We start from the raw sequence: 26,241 nt of genomic DNA, 5'->3' as shown, positions 1-26,241 counted from the left end.
CCTCTTTCACTTCCTACTTCCTTTTCCACTTCCTCTTCTACTTCCTTTTCCACTTCCTACTTCCACTTCCTACTTCCTCTTCCACTTCCTATTTCCTCTTCCACTTCCTACTTCCTCTTCCACTTCCACCTCCTCTTCCACTTCCTCTTCCTACTTCCACCTCCTCTTCCACTTCCTCTTCCACTTCCTACTTCCTCTACCACTTCCTCTTCCACTTCCTTTTCCACTTCCTACTTCCACTTACTTTTCCACTTCCTACTTCCTCTTCCACTTCCTTTTCCATTTCCTACTTTCTCTTCCACTTCCTCTTCCTTTTCCACTTCCTACTTCCTCTTCCTTTTCCCTTCCACTTCCTCTTCCACTTCCTTTTCCACTTCCTACTCCCACTTCCTCTTCCACTGCCTTTTCCACTTCCTACTTCCTCTTCCTACTTCCACTTCCTCTTCCACTTCCTTTTCCACTTTACACTTCCTCTTCCACTTTCTTTTCCTCTTCCTCTTACACTTCCTTTTCCACTTCCTACTTCCTCTTCCTACTTCCACTTTTTTTTTTCTCTTCTTCTTGTAGGCTTTTCCATTCTTTTCTCTTTCTCTTCAGTTCCCCATGCCTCTTCAATCTATATGGACCAAGGTGCCCTTCCCCCTCGGGGGTGTAGGGGATCCTAACATCTATGGGGGACCTGGTTTCTCTCTCTTTAGTATCTACTGATAAATCGCTCTTATGGTAGCCAGGTCACTTATGCTGATGGGAGGTGAAGTGAAATTGAGACCAGAGGCAACAAATAATAGGTATGGGCAATGAGGGAGGGGGCATTGTATGCTGGCACGGCTATTGGGCAATGAGGGAGGGGGCATTGTATGCTGGCACGGCTATTGGACAATGAGGGAGGGGGTATTGTATGCTGGCACGGCTATTGGGCAATGAGGGAGGGGGCATTGTATGCTGGCACGGCTATTGGACAATGAGGGAGGGGGCATTGTATGCTGGCACGGCTATTGGGCAATGAGGGAGGGGGTATTGTATGCTGGCACGGCTATTGGGCAATGAGGGAGGGGGTATTGTATGCTGGCATGGCTATTGGGCAATGAGGGAGGGCGCATTGTATGCTGGCACGGCTATTGGGCAATGAGGGAGGGGGCATTGTATGCTGGCACGGCTATTGACCAGGAAGGCCTTGCTCTGGTGTGTTAGATAACAGAACAATGGGGGACAGGCCATATGTAAATGTTAATTAGGGGGCTGAGAGGGGATTGCGGAGCCAGGAGCATCACAGAAAAAATGGAAGTGACGAGACGATTGATTGTAAAGGGGGGGACAGTTGAGGGGTTGTTAGTTGACAATAGATGTAGGTTGAATAGTTGGGTTCAGGGAAAGCAACGCTATAAGAACACCGAAAGAAAACTGAGGGCAGTTGGGGGGGTAGCCACCAGGTTTATAGCTAATGCCAAGAAGGGGACACAAGGTTGCGCCCAGGCAATACATAGTTGTCAGTACGCAGCGGAGTTAAGGCAGGGAAAAGACCAGGGAAAGGCGCCAAGACACACACAAGTGAGAACATATAGCGACACAAATGTCCCGAGATGTTGGGATAATGGTTAAATTAGTCACTTGGAACGTAAAAGGTTTGAAGTCTCCACATAAGCGCATGATGATATTACGACACCTTAAAAGACTGAAGGTAGATATCGCACTACTGCAGGAGACCCACCTGCAAAAAGGGGATTTTTTCGTATGCAAAAATTATGGGTGGGGGCGGTAGTCGGGTCGGGATCCCAGGGAAGGAAGGCAGGGGTAATGATCTTAATAAACAAACACTTTACTCACGAAATAGTGTCCCAAGACAGTGATGATGGTGGGAGGTACATACATATCAAATTAACTAGCCCGCAGGGAGAGTTTAGCATACACAATATATACGCCCCTAATAACGAACAAAAAGCCTTCTTTGACTTTATCACCAACAAATTGGGAGTGGATGTAGACCCAAATAAGATAGTGGGGGGAGATTTTAATGCAGTAGTTTCGAAAGAGGAGGATAGGAGGTATGGCAAGGAACAAGGTAGGCAGAGTAGGAATACAAAGGGTTTGATGGCCAAATTACTGGAAGACACAAATCTGCAGGACAGTTGGAGAACGCAACACCCATATGAACGTGAATTTACACACTACTCAGGTAGTGGGAGAGATAAGAAAAAGACCGCACCCCATCCGCTGTACTAGTGCTGGAAGACGTTTATTGAGTCAGGTGCATGGGTGAGAGGAGGGCTGGAGGCAACCTGCCTGGCGGCTCCCAAGAGAGGACGACGGCCGTTTCGCCTTGATTAGGCTTCCACAGGTCCACATGTGGAAAGGGAACGTCACACCTTAAATAGGAGCGCCCAGACAGGCTGCAACCCAAACCACAATTAAAAACAATCAAAAAGGTGAATGCACAATAAAATACATTGTATACAGACAAAAAATGTCTCAAATACAAAATTCACAAAAAACAAAAAACAAAGACACCAAAAGACACATAGGAATATGCATACCCTATGCTAAAAAAGAAGGATAACTGAAGGATGAACGTCTAGCCTACAAGAAAACCATAAGGTCCACCCGATCATTCATACCCAGGTTGCCCTGCGCCCCATAATTAATTATAAGTTTCGCTTCAGCTTGTAATAATAATTTGTGTAGATCGCCCCCCTTAGGAGGGAGGGCGATCCTCTTCAGGCCCGCGAAACGCAAAACACTGGGGTCGCCCCCGTGTTGTTCCTGTACATGGGTAATCAACCTGGGAGAACCTTTACCAGAAGCAATGGAATTGTAATGTTCTCTGAATCTCACATATAGACACCTAATAGTTTTGCCTATGTAGAACCTTCCACAGACACAAAGGACCACATAGACAACAAACTTAGTTTTACAAGAAATGAACTGACGGACCTTATGAACATAAGGTCCCACCTGCACAGATCTGCCAGTGACATGCAGGTTGCAGAACTTACAGTTGCCACACCGGTAATTACCCGGGGGGCAACATTTATCCAACCATGTAGAAGTGCTAGTAAGCCTGTTCCTAACCAACATGTCACGTAAATTGTTACAGCGTCTGAAAGTGACCAAAGGACTGGCCACAGTCATTTCAGCCAAGTCGGAATCCTTCTCCAAAATATGCCAGTTTCTACGTAAAACTCCCCTAATTACGTCATCCAAGGGTCCAAATTTGAAACTAAAAATAAATCTTTTTGGACTGTTTTTCTTGTCAATGGTACGACCACGCTGGACGGGGAACGCGGGACCGGATCTAACCCTCTCGAAGGCACTGTCGACAAGCCTCTTAGGATAACCCCTCTGTTGCAACCTATCCCTGAGGTCAGCCGACTGTTGCAAAAAAGACTCATCTGTATTGTTGACCCTACGAACCCTCAAAAATTGGCTGTAAGGTAAGGCCGTCTTAGTATAAAATGAATGAGCACTATTATAGTGCAAGAGTGAATTGGAAGCCGTGGGCTTCCTGAACACCTGGGTGTGAACTACACCATCCCTGATAGAAACATCAACATCCAAAAAACTGAGGGTGCTGCCACCAAATGAGGAAGTGAAGGACATATTCATTGTGTTGACGGAATTGAGATGGTGTACAAAACCCGAGAACAAAGTCTCTGGGCCGTCCCACACAATGAATATGTCGTCCACATACCTCAGATAGTGGCGAATATACCTCAGATAAGGATTGGAGTCAGAAAAAACGTATTCGCATTCGAAGGCGCCCAAAAAAATGTTGGCCATGGCACAAGAGACGGGGGTACCCATAGCGGTTCCCCCGCACTGCAGGTACCATTGGTCCAAAAACATGAAAGCATTCCTGGATAACACAAAATCCAGGGCTTCACCCACGAAATTGCAAAAAAGATCACTCTTGTCACATTTAGTTACCATATCCTTCACGGCCCGTACACCCAACCTTTGAGGGATCCGAGTATATAAACTCTCGACGTCAATAGACGTCAAGTTGAAACCCTGCTGCCACATTACCCCTTTCAGCAACTCCAAAAAGTCACTACTGTCCCTCACATAAGAGGGAATATGACCCAACATAGGTCTCAACAACCAATCCAGGTAGTGCGACAGTGGCTCGGTCAAGGATCCGATCCCGGACACTATCGGACGACCCGGTGGGTTCTCCCTGCTTTTGTGCACCTTGGGGATACAGTACCAGCAAGGTCTCGTAGGGTGGAGGGGAATAAATGTATCCGCCTGCGTGCGAGAGAGCAGGCCAAGGCCCACGTACCGATCCAGCAACCGTACCAATGACTTCTTAAAGCCCTGTATAAGATTAGCTGACAGGGGAGTATAGGTAGTCCTGTCCGCCAACTGTCTACGACATTCCTGAACATAACCACTACGGGTTAGGAGGACCACGTTGCCCCCCTTATCGGCCTCACGGAACACCGTGTCCTCCCAACCCTGCATGGTACGAATGGCGGACAGCTCCCCTTGACTCAAATTAGGAACAGGGCTTTTGTAGACCAGTGCCTCAACATCCCTCAATACCGTCTCCTGGAACAGATCAACCAAATTTCCCGGGGTGGTGGGAGGAAAAAAGTCTGACCTGACCCCCATAGTGAACTTGTCGGGCTCAAAAGAGGTAGGGACGGAAACAGGGCCTGACTCAAGAGGTGGTTCATTTAGGCTAAGCAATAAGCCAGCATCCTGAATAATATCAGAGTCAAAAGCTCCTGTAAGATCAAACCGTCCACTTTCCACCCTGCAGGGGATATGTCCCTCAGGAGCGGCACTCAGGGTATCGGGCACCGACCTAAAATATTTGTATAAATGAATTTTTCTAATTGCCTTAAAAAGGTCAACTTTAAAGTCCGCAAAATCGAAATTCTCAGGAATACAATATTTTAGACCCTTGGACAAGACGGACAGCATATCAGGAGATAACGTATGAGAAGAAAGATTGATGACAGTGCTAGCCAGGGACTGGGGGTCAGGAATACTGCCTAACTCCTCCAAGACACCGATTTTCTCTTGCGACCCCTGCCTCTTCCACCTCTTCCTACCCCCCCACCGGGTGCGTCTTCTAAAGGGGCGGTGGTTCTTACAGACGAGGACACCCCACCAGAGGGTCCTGGAATCACGTCCTCCGAGCCACTGGACTCTGAGTCCGTGGTCCAGTACCCCCTGTTGGTGGTATTTGCACCTTTTCTCTTTTTATATGACTTTTGTCTGTAATTTCTGGTTTTATCCTTGGTCCAACAGAAAACCTGCTTCAGATCATAATCTCTTTTGTCCCTCAAGAATTTCTCTCTTTTTTTATTTTTAATATCAGTCTGCACAGTAATCAATTTCTTATCCAACTTTTGAGAAAACGCTGTCCATTCCTCACTGGACATGCGTGCACAGGTCTCCTGTTTAAGAGTATCCAACTCCGTAGTCAATAAGGCATAGTCCTCTTCATTATTTTTCAATACCAAATGTAAAAGCTTCATAGAACATTCAAGCTGTATGCTTTCCCATTGCTGGGTGAACAAAGTATCATCCTGGAAGTGAGAGAGAGATTTAATAATTCTGAGTCCACATGGGACCCGACCGCACTCCACATATGACTGCAAAGACTGTACAGTCCAAAACAGCCTCACTTCTTTATCAGCGAGGTTCTGGATCTGATATTCAAGTGTCTTTAATCCAAGAACCTCAGTGTCTTTTTTAAAATTAGATTCACCAAAAAAGGAGCCGGCATCGGCCCGTCCAGCCTGCACACCACTAGCACCAGCTGGCACATCGCTGGAAACATCAGAGACCTCCATAATTAACATGCGGTTTTAACACACCGCGAACAAACAGTCAAGGTAAACAAACAAAGCGGCGTGCAAAGGGACCTGTAACATGTAGTCCAGACGTTCATCCTTCAGCTATCCTTCTTTTTTAGCATAGGGTATGCATATTCCTATGTTTCTTTTGGGGTCTTTGTTTTTTGTTTATTTTGTATTTGAGACATTTTTTGTCTGTATACAATGTATTTTATTGTGCATTCACCATTTTGATTGTTTTTAATTGTGGTTTGGGTTGCAGCCTGTCTGGGCGCTCCTATTTAAGGTGTGACGTTCCCTTTCCACATGTGGACCTGTGGAAGCCTAATCAAGGCGAAACGGCCGTCGTCCCTTCTTGGGAGCCGCCAGGCAGGTTGCCTCCAGCCCTCCTCTCACCCATGCACCTGACTCAATAAACGTCTTCCAGCACTAGTACAGCGGATGGAGTGCGGTCTTTTTCTTATCTCTCCCACTACCTTCGGATCCTCAGTGCTGACGTGCACCCCCGCTCTGGATTAGTCACTTTGCAGCTACATCCCTCCGGATACATGCAGTACCGCAGATAAAAACGCGGAATGGTGCTGGACCACCCCCCTTTTTTTTTCTTTGAACTGCTTTACACACTACTCACACCCACACGAAGCATGGTCAAGGATTGACTTTATGTTAGTAGACCAAAGACTCTGGCACAGGGGCAAGGATGTAGACATAGAGAACATGGTTATATCCGACCACAGCCCGGTGACCTTAGACTTAAATGACAGAATACAGAGGGGCTCGGATTATATATGGAGATTTCCATCATTCTTACTCAAAGATAAAGATTTTATTAAAACATTAAAGGAGTGGTGGGAGGAATATTGCGGCACTAACAGCGGGCACGAGGAAGAGGCAATGCTATTCTGGGAAACAGCGAAAGTAGTATTAAGGGGGAGACTGATGGGGCATGTAGCCAAAATCAGGAAACAGATGCAAAAACATTACCAGGAGGCAAGCACTAGTTTGAGAGAGAAATACACAAGGTACCTAGAAAACAAATCCCAAAAAGCAAAAGAAGAGTGGAAGGAAGCAAAACAAGAGTTTGACATGTGGGTAGGAAAACCAGAAGAACTGGTAAGGTCCCAGCAGGAGGTTGACTTGCACCGATTTGGCAATAAGGCAGGTAAACTGCTGGCTAACCTGGCAAAGGGAAGACGACCGTTGACATTAATAGCTAGTATGACAAGACAGGATGGGACCAAATCGACGAATCCGCAGGAGATCAACCAGATCTTGGGGGAATACTATGCCAAACTATATAGTAAAGGGGATGAAAGTAGAGAAGGAGGGAGGGAGTGGCTAAAGACATTAGGACTTACACAAATAACCAAGGACAAACTGACTAGACTGAACGCGGACATCACAATAGAGGAAGTGCAAACAACAATAGGAGAACTGAGTATACATAAAGCACCGGGGCCTGACGGGTTCAATGGGGAATTCTATAAAGTACTTGTCAGAGTTCTGGGATTTCCAGTTTTCTTTTGAAGAATCTTGCCCTTTGTTAACATGGAGTTTTCTGTTTTGTTGCCCTACTTCCTGTTCATCTGTTTAAAAGCCGCCCCTAAGCTTAGTCTAGTTGCCTGAGTATACTGCTTCCTGTGTACTCCTGCCCTGCTGCTCTCATCTCCTGATTGCTGTTTGGATCCAGTGGAAACACCTGACACCGGCTCTGGACTTCACCTCTCATCCAACTGTGCTCGGACTCTGTCTGCTGTCTCTGGTCGGCACTTCTGCCCGGTCCCTTCCGTTCATATCCACCCTAGGACTCACATCACGTACGGACATTTTTTGGACTTTATCTGTTGCCCTTTTTGTGTCCCGGCTGCTGCGCATTTAGGCCTTCTGGGGTGATTGCCGGACAGCCCCTGTATAGGGGTTCGCTCCTGGTGGTCTCCCTGGGGGAGTCCGGTGTGCGGCCCCGGGAATTCCTCTTTGCTCTGAACCTGGCAGGTATTTACTGTGTTTATGTTCCACTGTGTATATACTGTTCTGTGCACATATTGCGGTTACATATTACTGTGCATATTTTGTTCAGTTTACATATTGCGGTTGCATATTATTGTTTATATTCTGTTCTGTGCACATATTGCGGTTACTTATTATTGTGTATATTCTGTTCTGTGCACATATTGCGGTTACATATTATTGTTTATATTCTGTTCTGTGCACATATTGCGGTTACATATTATTGTTTATATTCTGTTCTGTGCACATATTGCGGTTACTTATTATTGTGTATATTCTGTTCTGTGCACATATTGCGGTTACATATTATAAAACGTGTTTTGCACCAAGTACTCGTCTCTGGTTGTCATTGCCCAAACGCAATCGAAATCCTCAGTACATACAATAGTATCACAGTACTAAAGGAGGAAATATCACCAACGCTGACACGTATGTTTAATAAAATGTTAGGGGGTACGGGAATGTCTAGCCACCTTAACACTGCATATATAAAACTTTTACCCAAAGGAGACAAAAATTTGGACAATCCAACGAATTATAGACCAATCTCACTAATCAACCAAGACCTTAAACTAGTGGGCAAATTGATGGCCAATCGATTGGCAGAGGTATTACCAAGGCTAATTTCTCCCGCCCAATCGGGGTTTGTAAAGGGGAGAGCAGCCGTGACGAACGTAAGAAAGGCCATGATAGTAATGGACGCCATCAGACACAGGGATCTACAAGGAGGGGAGTTGGCAGCCATGATCACGTTGGATGCTGAAAAAGCGTTTGATAATGTGCAGTGGCCATGGCTGGAAACAGTCCTAGATAATATGGGGAGATAAGGTATGCACACCAGTGACTATGGAAGGGGAATACATGGAATAGCAGAAACTGCTGTGTGAATGCTGACATGAAAAATTCAATAGCTATTTGTAAGAATGAAATGTGAAAAATGGAACCTGCATTACTGCCATGAATATATGAATAAAGAGAAATTTAGCTACTGAATTGATCAATGCAGAAGAGCCCCAACACTACGCCAAAGTATTTCTCTACGTTGGGGTCCCTAGCACCCAGTTCAGACATAGAATGGAGTTCCAAACGTTATTGCTTAATGTTAGTAGTTTTTCGTTTGTGAACCCTCCCCATACACACCTATTGCCAATCCACATTATACGCATATATAGCCTGGGTCTCAGCGTCCCATACACGGTAAGTTTTTTAACTGCATGAGAGGACACACACAAGCTAGGGACCCCAACGTAGAGAAATACTTTGGCGTAGTGTTGGGGCTCTTCTGCATTGATCAATTCAGTAGCTAAATTTCTCTTTATTCATATATTCATGGCAGTAATGCAGGTTCCATTTTTCACATTTCATTCTTACAAATAGCTATTGAATTTTTCATGTCAGCATTCACACAGCAGTTTCTGCTATTCCATGTATTCCCCTTCCATAGTCACTGGTGTGCATACCTTATCTCCCCATAGTGATGTTTTTTAGGTTTTTTGCACCCAGTTCAGACATAGAATGGAGTTCCAAACGTTATTCCTTAATGCTAGATAATATGGGCTTCAGGGGAGCATTCAGAACATTTATAGGTATACTATATGCAAACCCTCAGGCAAGAGTGGCGACACCCGGATTTTTGTCACGACCCTTCTCTTTGACCAAAGGGACGAGACAGGGGTGCCCGCTGTCTCCTCTCTTGTTCAATCTAGCCATTGAGCCATTATCAAAACTGATCAATGGAGGAGATTGCTTTGAGGGCATTAACATCGGAACGGAAAAAGTACATTCAGCTCTGTTCCCGGACAATATCATATTATTCATGAATAGACCACAGAATGACCTTTTAAAAACAATACAACAGATAGAGAGGTTTGGGTCTATGGCAGGTTTTAAATTGAACAAGACAAAATGTGAAATACTGTTTCTGAATGAGCGAACCATGTCATCCCTGAAAACCTATGGAATAGGGGATCACATATGTGGGATACCGATAGCAAAAACCCACCTTAAATACCTGGGGATCCAGATGGGACGCCAGCCTGCCTCCATTTATGAATTAAACTTCAAACCGGTGATACAGAAGATAGAACGAGAGCTAAAGATGTGGGAGGGGCTGCCGCTATCCCTGCTAGGTATAAGATGTGGGAGGGGCTGCCGCTATCCCTGGTAGGTATAAGATGTGGGAGGGGCTGCCGCTATCCCTGCTAGGTATAAGATGTGGGAGGGGCTGCCGCTATCCCTGCTAGGTATAAGATGTGGGAGGGGCTGCCGCTATCCCTGCTAGGTATAAGATGTGGGAGGGGCTGCCGCTATCCCTGCTAGGTATAAGATGTGGGAGAGGCTGCCGCTATCCCTGCTAGGTATAAGATGTGGGAGGGGCTGCCGCTATCCCTGCTAGGTATAAGATGTGGGAGGGGCTGCCGCTATCCCTGCTAGGTATAAGATGTGGGAGGGGCTGCCGCTATCCCTACTAGGTATAAGATGTGGGAGGGGCTGCCGCTATCCCTGCTAGGTATAAGATGTGGGAGGGGCTGCCGCTATCCCTGCTAGGTATAAGATGTGGGAGGGGCTGCCGCTATCCCTGCTAGGTATAAGATGTGGGAGGGGCTGCCGCTATCCTTGCTAGGTATAAGATGTGGGAGGGGCTGCCGCTATCCCTGCTAGGTATAAGATGTGGGAGGGGCTGCCGCTATCCCTGCTAGGTATAAGATGTGGGAGGGGCTGCCGCTATCCCTGCTAGGTATAAGATGTGGGAGGGGCTGCTGCTATCCCTGCTAGGTATAAGATGTGGGGGGGGGGCTGCCGCTATACCTGCTAGGTATAAGATGTGGGAGGGGCTGCCGCTATCCCTGCTAGGTATAAGATGTGGGAGGGGCTGCCGCTATCCCTGCTAGGTATAAGATGTGGGAGGGGCTGCCGCTATCCCTGCTAGGTATAAGATGTGGGGGGGGCTGCCGCTATCCCTGCTAGGTATAAGATGTGGGAGGGGCTGCCGCTATCCCTGCTAGGTATAAGATGTGGGAGGGGCTGCCGCTATCCCTGCTAGGTATAAGATGTGGGAGGGGCTGCCGCTATCCCTGCTAGGTATAAGATGTGGGAGGGGCTGCCGCTATCCCTGCTAGGTAGAAACCACCTCTTAAAAATGATCAGTTTTTCGAAGCTGCTATACCCAATGCAGACTATCCCTATATTATTAAAGCATGCGGATGTAAATAGACTGAACAAAGCATTTACAAGCTTCCTATGGAAGAGAAAAAGACCAAGAATTAGGGCGGAAAAACTAATGCTACCACTGGAAGAGGAATCAAGATGCCAAATGTGAGAGGCTACAACCTTGCATGCTTGATGAGGCACGTAATAGACTGGCTGAGGAAGACAAATAGCTATTCTAACATAAAATTGGAAAGTGAGTACTGTAGACCATGGGACTTGGGGGCAATATTACACACGTCATTGGCCAATATTCCGAGGAAAATTAAGCACTCCCTGGTATGTAGAGATACGATAATGGCGTGGAAAACAGTGAGGAAAAAGTTTAACCTGTCCTGGCGAATCTCCAAATACCTAAATATCTGGAATTTTCCGGAATTCCCAGCAGGGAGGGAAAACAAACTATTTCTAGAATGGAGAAATAAGGGGATCGGTGGGGTGAGGGATCTGCTCCATGAAACTGAACATAGGTGGTTGACCCTTGAGGAGTTGGTGAACAGGTACGGGCTTTCTCCATTCCAAATCATACAATACAAACAGGTGGAAAAGGGAATAATGGGACTATTGAGGGATGTTAGAAAAGAACAGGTAATGAATGAAATGGACCAATTGATAATGAAGGATAAACAGGAGATTACTATCTCCTCCCTGTACAAAGATCTGAGAACAGCACTGGTACCACTGCACTCGGACCAGGTCTGGGGAGCATGGGCACGACAACTAAAAGATACAGAGGCAGGGGAAAAGATACAGCAGGGATGGATGAGGATGAGGAAGGAGGTGATTAATGAGGGCTGGAGGGACACACAGTTTAGATTAATGCACAGAGCAATTTATGGTTTTAACATCCCCACCAAGCAGACTATGAATAAAATAGAACATTGCCCCAAATGTAAGCAGCCGAAAACGGACTTATACCACAGGATTTGGCAGTGCTCAGAAAGTCAGAAATTTTGGGGAAAAATGAAGACACTTATAGAAAAAGTATGGGAAGTGGAAATGGAACTAGACCCATTGTTATGGATTTTCCACCACAGGACTAAAGAAAAGGAAGGAGGAGGAGATACACGGGGGACCACGATTCCAAGACTCCTCCATAATATTGCTATGATAGGGAAAAAGGCCCTACTACGCAGATGGCTCGAGGAATCTGCTCCATCAGAGGAGGAGGTGGTCAATCAGATTAAAAAGCTGCTCAATATTGAACAGTTGGAAGCCGAAAGAAATAAGGACGAACTAACGGGAAACTTTTTTAAAAAATGGAAGAGATTTATAGTACAACAGTATGGAGTTGCAGAAATACGGAAAGTGGTATCTCCTTTCACTAATACGGAATCTACTGGGAGACTTGCAAGGCACATTGGGAAAGCTGAAAATACACACGCAGTAGAGACACAACAGTAGGGCGAGACGAGGGTTTCAGAGAAATAGGGCTTCAAACGGGAATCAGAATATAGAGGAGCTGTGTGTTCTTTCGCGACTTATACCTAGTGTTCTGTGTATTAAAAATGTTGGGGGGGATAAAGTGGGAATAAAAGAGGGTGGGTTAAGACAAGGGTGGGTAAATTGGTAAGGTGAATTTATTCTTGTTCAAATGTTAGATATATTGTAATGATTCTGAAAACTGCAATAAAATTTGTGTTTTAAAAAGGGAATCTGTCAGGTCCAATATGCACCCAGAACCACGACCAGTTCTGTGCATATTACTAATCCCTGTCTAATCGTCCCCATATCTAGTAGCATAAAGAGATCTTTAGAAAAAGGATGCAGCGTCACCAGCGGTGACATGCGTACCTGTGTCCGTGGTGAACGCTGACCTGAAAGTCCCGACACTTCTGGTCATGCGCACTAGACATGTCTGTAACCGGGACGCGTACACGCTAGTGACGCTGCATTGACTGGCATGGTGACACCTACTGCTACAGTAGACTGAGATCATGGTGCCCTCTGCTGGTGACACCTATTGCTGCAGGAGGCAGATCATGAAGCCCTCTGCTGGTGACACCTACTGCTGCAGCAGACAGATCATGGTGCCCTCTGCTGGTGACACCTACTGCCGCAGTAGACTGATCATGGTGCCCTCTGCTGGTGACACCTACTGCTGCAGCAGACAGATCATGGTGCCCTCTGCTGGTGACACCTACTGCCGCAGTAGACTGATCATGATACCCTCTGCTGGTAATACCTCCTGCTTGAACAGACGGATATCATGGTGCCCTCTGCTGGTGAAACCTATTGCTGCAGTAAGCAAAGAACAACTAAGGTCATGGTGCCCTCTTCACTACAACAGGTACTGCTACAGTAGACATATCATGGTGCCCTCAATTTGTGACACCTACTGCTTCAGCAGACGTCAATCATGGTGCCCTCTGCCAGTGACTTCAGCTACGACTGCAGTTGACTGATAATATAGTGCCCTCTGCTAGTGAGATCTGCTACTGCTGCAGTAGAAAGATTATGATGCCCTCTCCAGTGAGTTTAGCTACTGCTGCAGTAGACTGATATTTTGGTGACCTCTGCTGGTGACACCTACTGCTGCAGCAGACTTAGAGCATGATGCCCTCTGCTGGCTACAACAGGTACTGATTCAGGAGACAAGGTGTCCTCTGCTGGTGACTTCAGCTACGACTGCAGTAGACATTTCATGGTGCCCTCTACTGGTGACAACTACTGCTGCAGTAGACCAAAATCATGATCCCTCTTCTGGAAACAACAGCTCCTGCTCCAGTAAACTGAGATCATGTTGCCCTCTGCTGGCGATATCAGCTAGAATGGTGCGCCCTGCTGGTGACACCTACTGCTATTGTAGACAAAAAGCATGATGCCCTCAACTGATGACACCTGCATCTGCTGCGGTCGTATACAGATTATGGTGGGGACATAATCTACTGCTACAATAGACCGATCATAGTGCCCTCTGCTGGATAAATCAGCTACTGCTGCAGTGGACAGATCATGGTGCCCTCTGCTTGTCACACCTTCTGCTACAGTAGACAGATCATTGTGTCCTCTACTGGTGATATTAGCTACTGATGCAATATACAGATCATGGTGCACTCTACTGCTGCAGTAAACAGAAATAGCGCCCTCTGCTGTTCAATGGGACCCGGTGGAAAATGTAGCCCTTCAGCTCCCTCCAGCCTTCCCACGCTCTACTATACATTTTTCCCTCAGTACCCGGCTTTTCCATGCTCTTGCTATAAATCGTTCCCTCAGTACCCAGCTTTCCCATGATCTGCTATACATCTTTTCCCTCAGCACCCAGCTTTCCCATGATCTGCTATACATCTTTCCCTCAGCACCCAGCTTTCCCATGCTCTGATATACACTGTTTCATCAGTGCCCAGTTTTCCCTTGATATGAGAGCATGGGAAAGCTTTTTTTTCCTCAGCAACTTGCCCATGTTTGAATCTTTGTTCCCCATCCTCCTATATATGTCCCTATCATACTACATGGCCCCCATCCTGGTACATATGATCCCCATCACGCCGCATGCAGAAAAAAAAAATAATAATTACCAATTACCCCGTTTTCCCGAAAATAAGACACTGTCTTACATTTTTTTTTAGCCCCAAAAAACCCACTGTCTTATTTTCAGGGGGTGTCTTATTCTTGAGGAGACATGGTTGGGGGTAAGTTTATCCCCCACAAAGATCAGACTTCCCCTTCCCAGGATCGTCATACTTACCAGCCCTGGTTAGAACCAAGAAAAAAAAATACGATGTCCGCTCACCTGTAGCCAAAGAGGGAACCACCACATCCAGGACTTGTGCACGGAAAGGAAAACCGGCAATCCAAGTAAGTGTAGATAGAAACTCCAGCAGCAAAGTCCAATGGATAATAAAATCAAATTTTCTTTATTAATTCATTTTAAAAAAACATAAATAAAATATCCAGACAGGGTCCTATGCAAGAGAGGACGCGTTTCGAACCAGATGGTTCTTAGTCAGTCTCTAGGGAATGAATGAGACGTGAGTTGATTCAAATAAGCTGAGAACCCAGTAAGGACAAGATGGGCGGAGAGAGAACACCAGGAGGAAAAGGAGGGGCAAGAAGAAAGAGAGAGGAAAAAAAAAATATATTAAAAAACAAACAAAAAAAAAAACAAACGGATTTCATACATATATGTTCAATAAATAAAATACAAATCACTCTTGCGATTCATACCTAATGGAAATCTGGTATTCATAGTGAAAATCCAAAAAGTCTCTCTATGCAACAATAGTTCTTTCAAATTGCCCCCTCTTTTAGGCAATCTAACTTTTTCTAGTGCAATAACCTGCAGTGTATCCGTATTACCGGCATGTTTAGAGAAAAAATGGTGTGATGCTCCAGATAAATTCCTAGTGGTTGTAGTATGACCAGAATCATACACATGTTCTGATATCCTCCGTCTTAGGGGCCGGGTCGTACTACCAATATATTGGAGGCAACATTCACTGCAAGAAATACAGTAAATTACATGATCGGTGCCACAATTAATCATATTATTGATTTTAAAAATCTTTCCATTTACAAAAGAAGAAAATTCTTGCGCACCGATCATGAATTTACAAAGACCGCAGGATCTACTACCACATTTATATGAGCCACATGTAGGGAGCCAATTTGAACCTCCACTAAGAGTAATGTTTTTCCGAACTGGAATGGTATGATCGCTAGGGGACAGTTGGTTGCCTAGAGATGCATTTTTCTTTGGCACAAACTTTACACCTTGGTCAAGAATTTTATGCAATATTTCGTCTGAAAAAAGGATAGGGAGAAATCTTTTAATCACACCTATCACCTGATGGTAATTCCTGCTGTATTTGGTAGAAAAAACCACTGCAGATTTTTTGTCAAAGGCAGGGGGATTTTTTCTCCCTTTTACTGGCATTTTGAGATATTGTTCTCTATTTTTGAGAACAACTCTGTCCTTAGATTGATCCAAATGGGCTTGGGAGTAACCCCTTGCCCTGAATCTCTCATCAATAGTGGTGAATTCATTAGCCAAATCGACAGCAGTATTACAGCATCTAATGGCCCTGACATATTCACCCGACGGTATGTTACGTATTACATGACGGGGATGGCAACTTTTAGCATGCAATAATGAGTTTCCAGAGCAAGATTTGCGATATAATTTACTCTCAATAACACCCGTGATGGAATTGCCGTATAGGGACATATCAAGGAAACTGATCTCCACAGTATGGTGTTGGTATGTAAATGAAAGATTATGTGCATTATTGCTGATATAATCAACAAAATCCACAGCTGTCTCCTGAGTTCCCCGCCATATAACCAAGACATCGTCCAGATATCTCAGATATATGGCAATGTCAGACAAAAAGGGATTAGAAGAACAGAATATATATTGTTCCTCCCACCAGTGCATGAATATACATGCTAATGAGGGTGAAAATTTTGCACCCATCGAGCATCCTTGCAACTGGAGATAAAAAACCCCTAAAAATGAAAAATAATTATTTTTCAAAAGGAACTCTGTCACCTCAAGGATGAACAGCTGTAGATCCGATGAGTAACCAGTATATTTCTCAAGAAGGCTCCTGAGGGCCAAAAGAGCCAGATGGTGTGGAATACTGGTGTATAAAGTCTGCACATCGCAGGAAATCCAGCTATACTCATTACACCATCTAATACCAGAAATGATATTCAAAACATGTTTGCTGTCAATTACATGGCTAGGAGAAGCCTTGGCCAGTTCCTGCAGAACTCAGGAGACAGCTGTGGATTTTGTTGATTATATCAGCAATAATGCACATAATCTTTCATTTACATACCAACACCATACTGTGGAGATCAGTTTCCTTGACATGTCCCTATACGGCAATTCCATCACGGGTGTTATTGAGAGTAAATTATATCGCAAATCTTGCTCTGGAAACTCATTATTGCATGCTAAAAGTTGCCATCCCCGTCATGTAATACGTAACATACCGTCGGGTGAATATGTCAGGGCCATTAGATGCTGTAATACTGCTGTCGATTTGGCTAATGAATTCACCACTATTGATGAGAGATTCAGGGCAAGGGGTTACTCCCAAGCCCATTTGGATCAATCTAAGGACAGAGTTGTTCTCAAAAATAGAGAACAATATCTCAAAATGCCAGTAAAAGGGAGAAAAAATCCCCCTGCCTTTGACAAAAAATCTGCAGTGGTTTTTTCTACCAAATACAGCAGGAATTTCCATCAGGTGATAGGTGTGATTAAAAGATTTCTCCCTATCCTTTTTTCAGACGAAATATTGCATAAAATTCTTGACCAAGGTGTAAAGTTTGTGCCAAAGAAAAATGCATCTCTAGGCAACCAACTGTCCCCTAGCGATCATACCATCCCAATTCGGAAAAACATTACTCTTAGTGGAGGTTCAAATTGGCTCCCTACATGTGGCTCATATAAATGTGGTAGTAAATCCTGCGGTCTTTGTAAATTCATGATCGGTGCGCAAGAATTTTCGTCTTTTGTAAATGGAAAGATTTTTAAAATCAATAATATGATTAATTGTGGCACCGATCATGTAATTTACTGTATTTCTTGCAGTGAATGTTGCCTCCAATATATTGGTAGTACGACCCGGCCCCTAAGACGGAGGATATCAGAACATGTGTATGATTCTGGTCATACTACAACCACTAGGAATTTATCTGGAGCATCACACCATTTTTTCTCCAAACATGCCGGTAATACGGATACACTGCAGGTTATTGCACTAGAAAAAGTTAGATTGCCTAAAAGAGGGGGCAATTTGAAAGAACTATTGTTGCGTAGAGAGAATTTTTGGATTTTCACTATGAATACCAGATTTCCATTAGGTATGAATCGCAAGAGTCATTTGTATTTTATTTATTGAACATATATGTATGAAATCCGTTTTGTTTTTTTAAATTTTTTTTTTTTTTTCCTCTCTCTTTCTTCTTGCCCCTCCTTTTCCTCCTGGTGTTCTCTCTCCGCCCATCTTGTCCTTACTGGGTTCTCAGCTTATTTGAATCAACTCACGTCTCATTCATTCCCTAGAGACTGACTAAGAACCATCTGGGTCGAAACGCATCCTCTCTTGCATAGGACCCTGTCTGGATATTTTATTTATGTTTTTTTTAAAATGAATTAATAAAGAAAATTTGATTTTATTATCCATTGGACTTTGCTGCTGGAGTTTCTATCTACACTTACCAGCCCTGGTTGTCTGTGTGGTTCCCAGCAGGTATGCTGCACGCCTCCCCTGCATCTGGCCGAGACACACACACACACATCAGATCGCACACTCATATAGACACGTCAGATTCCATATCACTCCTCCCTGTGATCTCTGTGCAGCACGTTGTCCTCCCATGCATCTGAATGACAGAGACACACACACACACACACATCAGATCGCCCACTCATATAGACATGTCAGATTCCATATCACTCCTCCCTGTGATCTCTGTGCAGCACGTTGTCCTCCCATGCATCTGAATGACAGAGACACACACACACACACACATCAGATCGCACACTCATATAGACACGTCAGATTCCATATCCCTCCTCCCTGTGATCTCTGTGCAGCACGTTGTCCTCCCATGCATCTGAATGACAGACACACACACACACACACATCAGATCGCCCACTCATATAGACATGTCAGATTCCATATCACTCCTCCCTGTGATCACTGTGCAGCACGTTGTCCTCCCCTGCATCTGAATGACAGAGACACACACACACACACACATCAGATCGCACACTCATATAGACACGTCAGATTCCATATCCCTCCTCTCTGTGATCTCTGTGCAGCACGTTGTCCTCCCCTGCATCTGAATGACAGAGACACACACACACACACACATCAGATCGCACACTCATATAGACACGTCAGATTCCATATCACTCCTCCCTGTGATCTCTGTGCAGCACGTTGTCCTCCCATGCATCTGAATGACAGAGACACACACACACACACATCAGATCGCACACTCACATAGACACGTCAGATTCCATATCACTCCTCCCTGTGATCTCTGTGCAGCACGTTGTCCTCCCATGCATCTGAAAGAAAGCCATGGAACCCATAGGGTGGAGGGGCGACATGACTAGAGGGAAGGGAAGGAGTGATGGGGTTAATGGAAACAGGAATGGTTTGTTTATAAGGCAGAATAAAAGGGATTGGTGGGTAGGAGGAGTTCCCTGGAGGAAGAGGTGGGACAGTTGAGGGGTGTAAGTAAAGGACTTTGACTTACCCCCTCTCTCTTGACTTCCGGATATGGAACGATCTGACTGGAGAGGTTCCTATAAGGTGTCAGGACGTCACCTTCTATTTCTCCATGGAGGAGTGGGAGTATTTAGAAGGACACAAAGATCTGTACAAGGACGTCATGATGGAGGTTCCCCAGCCCCTCACATCACCAGACTTCCGGATATGGAACGATCCGGACGTGCGACAGGATGGCTGCTACCCGGGACCAGCGGATTCATCATGGCAGTGCACGGGCCCCTGGCAGCGCGGTCCCACGCCTTGGCTGCTGGGGGTTAACCCGTTGGCACTTTCCCCTCGCTCCCCTGTCAGCTGCGGGCGGCGTCCCCCCTCCCTCATATCTCAGGTACTTGCCGTGTGCGGGGGGAGCGAGGAGGAGATGTGAGAGCCCCTTCGGGGACCCTCCGCGGTAGGACGTGGGCAGGGCAGTACTCAGCTGCTGCTCCGGCCGCGGGAGGAATCTCCGTCCGGGCCGCGGCAGCCGGGAGGGGGGCGTGGCTTGTCTGCGGCCTATTTCCGGTCCGAGCCGCGGCCTGGATTGCTGGATGCGGCGGCTCCCGGACGGGGAGAGCGCCCGGCGGTGACAGAGGCCAGCTTTACCCCTCGCGGACAGTGGGGGGGGCCGCGGAGCTGCAGCCAGTGGTGGGTCCGGCACCAGGGCAGGCGGGCCTGGGGCGACGGGTGCCCAGGAGGCGTCGGTGAGTGGGGGTGACGGCAGGGGCACTGCGGTTTCTGCTTGGTCACCCAGATCAGGTTGCAGCTCCCGGCCGCGGCGGTCTCCCCCAGGAGGGGGAGGGCCCAGCGGACAGAGGCTTTCATGGGGCCCAGGAGGGCTGGATGCGGCGGCTCCTGGCCAGGAGAGCGCCCGGCGAGGACGGAGGCCAGCGTTACCCCCCTTCCCCCGTGGGTGGAGGGGGGGTGGCCGGGGGGCTGCAGCCAGCAAGGGGTCCGGCACCAGGGCAGGCGAGCCTGGTGCGACGGATGCCCGGGAGGCGTCGGTACGTGGGGGTGACGGCGGGGACCCTGCGGTCCCCGCCTGGTCACCCAGAGCAGGCGTGCAGATCCCGGCAGCGGCGGTCTCCCCCAGGGGGGCGAGGACCCGGCGGACGGATGCCTTCTGGGCCCAGGTGGGCAGGAGGCTGGCGGCTCTGGATGGGAGTCTGCTGGCAGCGGGTCGGGCCACAGGTACCCCCTGTCCTTGCAGGCAGCAGGGGGGGGTCGGGCCAGAAGATGAGGCCCGCGGTGGCAGCCCGTGGGTCGGGACGGTTTCCGGGGTTGTCGCCGCGGGACAGAAGATGGAGCTTGGAGGATGGTGCCCACGCGGCGTACCAGGAGGACGGCCGTGGTGGTGGCAGCGCTTCGGCGGCGTCTGCATTACATGAGCCAGAGGCGGTCGGCTCCAGCGAGGAGGAGGAGGAAGCAGCGACGGAAGAATCAGACGTCTGGATGGCGTGACTTTTATTCCAGGATACGCCGGGTCGCGGTCGGGTGAGACGGCCGTGGATTCGGCAGGGTTGGGGCGCAGTTGGTGGGGGGGGCGGCTGCGGACACGGCAGCGCCGAGTGGGTTTGTGTTTTGACAAGGTATGGGGTTTACTGCAGTAGTGTATACGGTTGTGGAGGGTGCGCATGCACCGCCGGCGGCATGGACGGGATCGGTGGTTAGTAGGCGCAGGTGCGGCAGGCAGAGTGAGCGCGCATGAGGCGGCAGGGGAGCATTTTCGGGCAGAGGCGGCAAGGGCTGTGACAGAGTGAGTGGTGAGGAGCGAAGAGGGGGATGAGGTGGTGCATTGGGCTGACAGTGGTCAAGTGTGAGAGTTATGGGTGCTTCAAAGGCCCGCTGGGGGGGGGCTCACTTGCTGGAGGATGTGAGGGATAAGATTTGAATGGGGGAACGTGTAGCAATAGTTTCGCTGCTCCCCCTGGAACAGTTTCACCTGGATTAGGTTAAGCCAAGTGATTCCAGGAAGGATAAGTAGAGGGAGGGGAGCGCCGGTGGAGGCTCACCCCTCGTACATTTGCAACGTGGCTGCGGGCATTTGCGTTTTTGGCAAGGGTATCGGGGGAAGGAATTGGGTAATTGGTTCGGCATGGTTCGGTTATATGGATCCATTTGGGGTGGCTTGTTTAGGTCATATGGCGGTTTAGTCTGGCTTCAGTACGCCGTGTAATTTCAGCAAGGGAAGGTGTTGCGTGCCAGTATGCGGTAGGAGCATACGGGCACATCCTTATGGCTGCAGTGGATGGCGGCTCCTAGTCAGCCCCCCCCCTTTTGGGGGGTAGTTGGCTGTTCGGGGCGTGGAACCCCGGCGACACGGTCGATGAGGGTTTTTTGGGGGGAATAGAATGATGGGTGGTGCAGATTTGGCGCGGACGGTTGTCTTAAGCATACGTGTTGGGTTGTGGTAAGGAACATAGTAATTCTGCGTCTTTCTATTTATATTGGTGGATCTTTGCCTCCTTATTGGAAGTTTGTGCTGGGCTAGGGGACACCTGGTGGTTGTCAGTGGAAAGAGGGGTCAGGACGTGGCTTTGGGCAGGATGGGTGGGCCATTCGGGGCCCTCCTTGTCATGATTGGGTTTCTCTGTTGGTGGGTAGTGCCGGAAATGAGCTGTATATAGATGTATATATTTCGGCTTGTTCAAAACGTATCTTATCTGGAGGAGTCATCGGTGTATGCCTGCTTGGCTCCAGAATTGTCGGCGGTTTATTATGTGTCGTTGGACAGAGGGTGGGATTTGGTAAAGGCGGTGAGCCGTGGAGCATTGATGGCAAAGGTGGATTTGGAGGCGGCATTTAGGTTGTTACTGGTCCACCCTGCTAGCTAGCAGTTCTGGTGCTGCGGTGGGGAGGGGAGTTATTATTATGCTGATCGGTGGGGGCTAATGGGTTTTGTCCCATTTTATGTTCCGTTGGGGGCGGTTATTTCTTTGTGGAGTGGTTTGTGCGTGGTGTGTCCCAGCTTACACCTCTTATTCATTATAGGTTGATTCTCTTTACATCGGGTTGGCGGGTTGATGATTCGTTGAGGTTGTTTGTTTCATTGCAGATGGTGGTGGATACTCTTTTGGGCCTGTTGGCGCAGGCGAAGACTGAGGGTCCAACGCCAGTGATACAGTTTGTGGGGGATAAAGTTTGATGTTATGGTCAGAGAGGTAGGATTCGAAGGTAATGGTGTGGTCCTATGGGCTGCGATAGAGGCAGTTAGGTCAGCTAAGACGGTGCGGTTTCAGGCGGTGCAGTCTTTGCAGGGGCGGTCGAACCACGGGTGCAGAGTTACGCCGCTGGGGGGTGTGTCTGCTGGACGGCTGGCGATGGCTGCGCCAAGGGTGCAGCCATCGGATCATTTGTGTGTGGTCACGAAGGAGATCAATGACGATCTGATGGTGTAGGAGGTTTTTTCTTACGGCGACTTAGTGGCCGCGGATTGTGGCTGGGTAAGGTGGTGTCTGATGGAACGTAGCTGCGGTACTCGGATGCAGCGGGTCCAGTTGGTTTTCTGGTTGGGCATTGTGGGGTAGCGCTTCCAATCGGTGGTAGTAGTCGGGTTGGGGAGGTTGGCAGTTTTTCCAAGAGGAAGGTGTGCTGTCATTCTGACTATCAGTTGGTGGAGAATTCGATTAATAGTTGGTTTGCTAATCCTGGGGCCAAGGGTGGCGTACTTGCGACAGTTGGTTTCGCAATTGTATGCGTTTAAAAAAAAAAAAAAAAAATGGTATGCGTGGCGCAACCAGTACTGGGGTTCGCCAAGGGAATAGCAGCTGCTTTGTTTCCTTCCAGTTCTGCAGGTCTCGGGAGTTGAGGCCGCGTAACAGACGAGGTGGGCACGGTGTGTCCTGAGGGCTTGTGGAGTCTGGTGTGGCTGTGTTGGGGAGCGGCTCGGTGCCCAGTGACTGAGGTTATTTGGGGCTGATATCCAGAAGTGTGGGTGGCGCGGATAACGTTGTTTGGGACAATGTGTGAGGAAGGCCCGGTGGAGTATTTGGTGGGGGCATTGGCAGTGGTGATTAACGGTTTTCAGGCTGCTAGGCCGGCGTCAGCAGTGGAGCAGAGGGTGGCGGCTGTGGCTGTCTTGTTGAGGATTAGATGTGGAGAGATGTTTTTGCGCAGGATCTTAGTGCGCGGCAGGCCTTGAAGGGTTTGGTCGTACGGGTGTGAGGCAGCGGGATACAAGGGTCCGTCTCCGTTGTTTTGTGGCAGCGTTTGGTGAGTGGTTTGTGGTGGCTATGTTCATCTGAGCACGAGCAGGTTTTGTTTCCCTTGTCCAAAACGGTTTGTGTTAGCCTTTTGGGAGGCTTTGAGATTGTGGGGTTGGTCAGCCCATCTACGGTTAGGAGCGGAGGTTGGATGTTGGAGGATGTGTCCGAGGTGGTGCAGTGGGTTGAGCGCCGGCTTTGTCGCTCACCGAATCAGATTAGGCGGGTGGTGAAGGTTGGTGTTGTTATACGCGGTCCCGGGTGCGGAATTTATGTTGTGAGGACGCCCAGGATCATTATTGTGTCGTGTTTGTTAAGGTACCATTTTGTGGCAGCGCTGCAGACTGGATTGCAGGTGGCGGGGGTGGGCGCCCGGAATACTATGGGTCGTCTTCCTTCTGGATTGGGCTTCCACGGAGGCCCCTCGGTGGGCTCAGAAAAGGGGTGGTGAGAAGTATTGGGAGGTGGGAGTCCTCTTGTTTCGGTGTTACGTTGGCCTCAGTTGTTATCGGGTTAAGGCCAATGGGGGCGTTTGAGTCTTTTGGGAGTGGAATGGGTTGGCGTAACAGGTTGGTGTTATCTGTGGGTTTATAACCTCTGGGTTTTGTGGTGAGGGTGTGCCTCATTTGGATATTTGGGCATTCGTTGGTTCTCGGGGCCTCGACGGTCTGAGGCTCGCCCAAATTTTGCCAGTGGGGTCTGGACGGGTCGATGGTACTGGTCCAGTGAGTGGGAGGCAGCGATTAGGTATCTCGAGAAGTTATTTATGAATGTTTTAAAAAAAAAAAAAAAATTGTTGGTTTGTTGCATTGTGGAAGACATACCCGGGCTTAATCGTGGGGTAGTTTTTGATAGTGTGACCGGTTTGGAATGGCGTGTGGCTTGTGCGGTAGGCAGTATCAATCGAGCCTTTATTGGGGGGCGGCGCCTAAAGTTGGTGGCGCTGAACTGGTGGTTTTGGTGATGCGATGGGGGTGCATCTTAACGTTCTTGGTGCTGTTTGTGGACGCTGGGATTGCGTGGAGGTGTGGTACAAGCTTTTGGTGTGTGGCGGGTCCAGGCCACGTAAGGAGTCACGTGCCCTGTCCTGTGGCGGGGGGTAGGTCTGGTCCAGAGGCGGTTGAAGGCAATGGTAACTGGACAGAGAGACACCATCTTGGTATGGTGGCTCCAGGTTCCGGGATGTTGCAGGCACGGGGTTCTGCAAAGTTGGAGGGTTAATCCGTAGGTGATTAATACCTCATCTCTGGGTCGGTGTGTTGCGGCCAGGGATACTGGGGTGAGAAGTGGTTCCTGGACTGGGCCTACTCAGGGTTGTATATTTACTGCATTGGTTACTGTGTTACCTATTGTTATTTGTTGGGGTCGCCCGTTGGACGGCGCCCCCTTGTGTTAGTATGTAAATAATAGGTAATAAAGGCTGCTGTGGCCAATTTTAAACCAAGTCACATGCAGTTCGTGTATTATTTACAGATGGTATTGGTGGGTAACACACATACAGCACGACTGGAGAATCCTTCCTCAATGGTCAAGAAAGCCATGGAACCCATAGGGTGGAGGGGCGACATGACTAGAGGGAAGGGAAGGAGTGATGGGGTTAATGGAAACAGGAATGGTTTGTTTATAAGGCAGAATAAAAGGGATTGGTGGGTAGGAGGAGTTCCCTGGAGGAAGAGGTGGGACAGTTGAGGGGTGTAAGTAAAGGACTTTGACTTACCCCCTCTCTCTTGACTTCCGGATATGGAACGATCCCCGCCCACCCTCCCTTGTGTTTAATACCGAGGGGAATTTTGTCTGGGTTGTTTCTTTGTCACAGCAGCGGGGGGTAGGTCTGGTCCAGAGGCGGTTGAAGGCAATGGTAACTGGACAGAGAGACACCATCTTGGTATGGTGGCTCCAGGTTCCGGGATGTTGCAGGCACGGGGTTCTGCAAAGTTGGAGGGTTAATCCGTAGGTGATTAATACCTCATCTCTGGGTCGGTGTGTTGCGGCCAGGGATACTGGGGTGAGAAGTGGTTCCTGGACTGGGCCTACTCAGGGTTGTATATTTACTGCATTGGTTACTGTGTTACCTATTGTTATTTGTTGGGGTCGCCCGTTGGACGGCGCCCCCTTGTGTTAGTATGTAAATAATAGGTAATAAAGGCTGCTGTGGCCAATTTTAAACCAAGTCACATGCAGTTCGTGTATTATTTACAGATGGTATTGGTGGGTAACACACATACAGCACGACTGGAGAATCCTTCCTCAATGGTCATGACAGAGACACACACACACACACATCAGATCGCACACTCATATAGACACGTCAGATTCCATATCCCTCCTCCCTGTGATCTCTGTGCAGCACGTTGTCCTCCCATGCATCTGAATGACAGAGACACACACACACACACACATCAGATCGCACACTCATATAGACACGTCAGATTCCATATCACTCCTCCCTGTGATCTCTGTGCAGCACGTTGTCCTCCCATGCATCTGAATGACAGAGACACACACACACACACACATCAGATCGCACACTCATATAGACACGTCAGATTCCATATCACTCCTCCCTGTGATCTCTGTGCAGCACGTTGTCCTCCCATGCATCTGAATGACACACACACACACACAAAACCAGATTTCACATCATTCCTCCCTGTGATCTCCGGTGGAGCTCCAGGCAGTTGTGCAGCACGCCGTCCTCCTCTGCCTCTTGCCGACACGCACACGAGACAGCATAAACTCACACATCCGATCGCATACACACACTCATGAAATCGCACATACCAGTA

This window comes from Anomaloglossus baeobatrachus, chromosome 12 (genome assembly GCF_048569485.1).
Source record: "Anomaloglossus baeobatrachus isolate aAnoBae1 chromosome 12, aAnoBae1.hap1, whole genome shotgun sequence".
Taxonomy (NCBI): Eukaryota; Metazoa; Chordata; class Amphibia; order Anura; family Aromobatidae; genus Anomaloglossus; species Anomaloglossus baeobatrachus.
The sequence above is the reverse complement of the archived record's forward strand: the minus strand, read 5'-3'. Positions refer to the sequence as shown.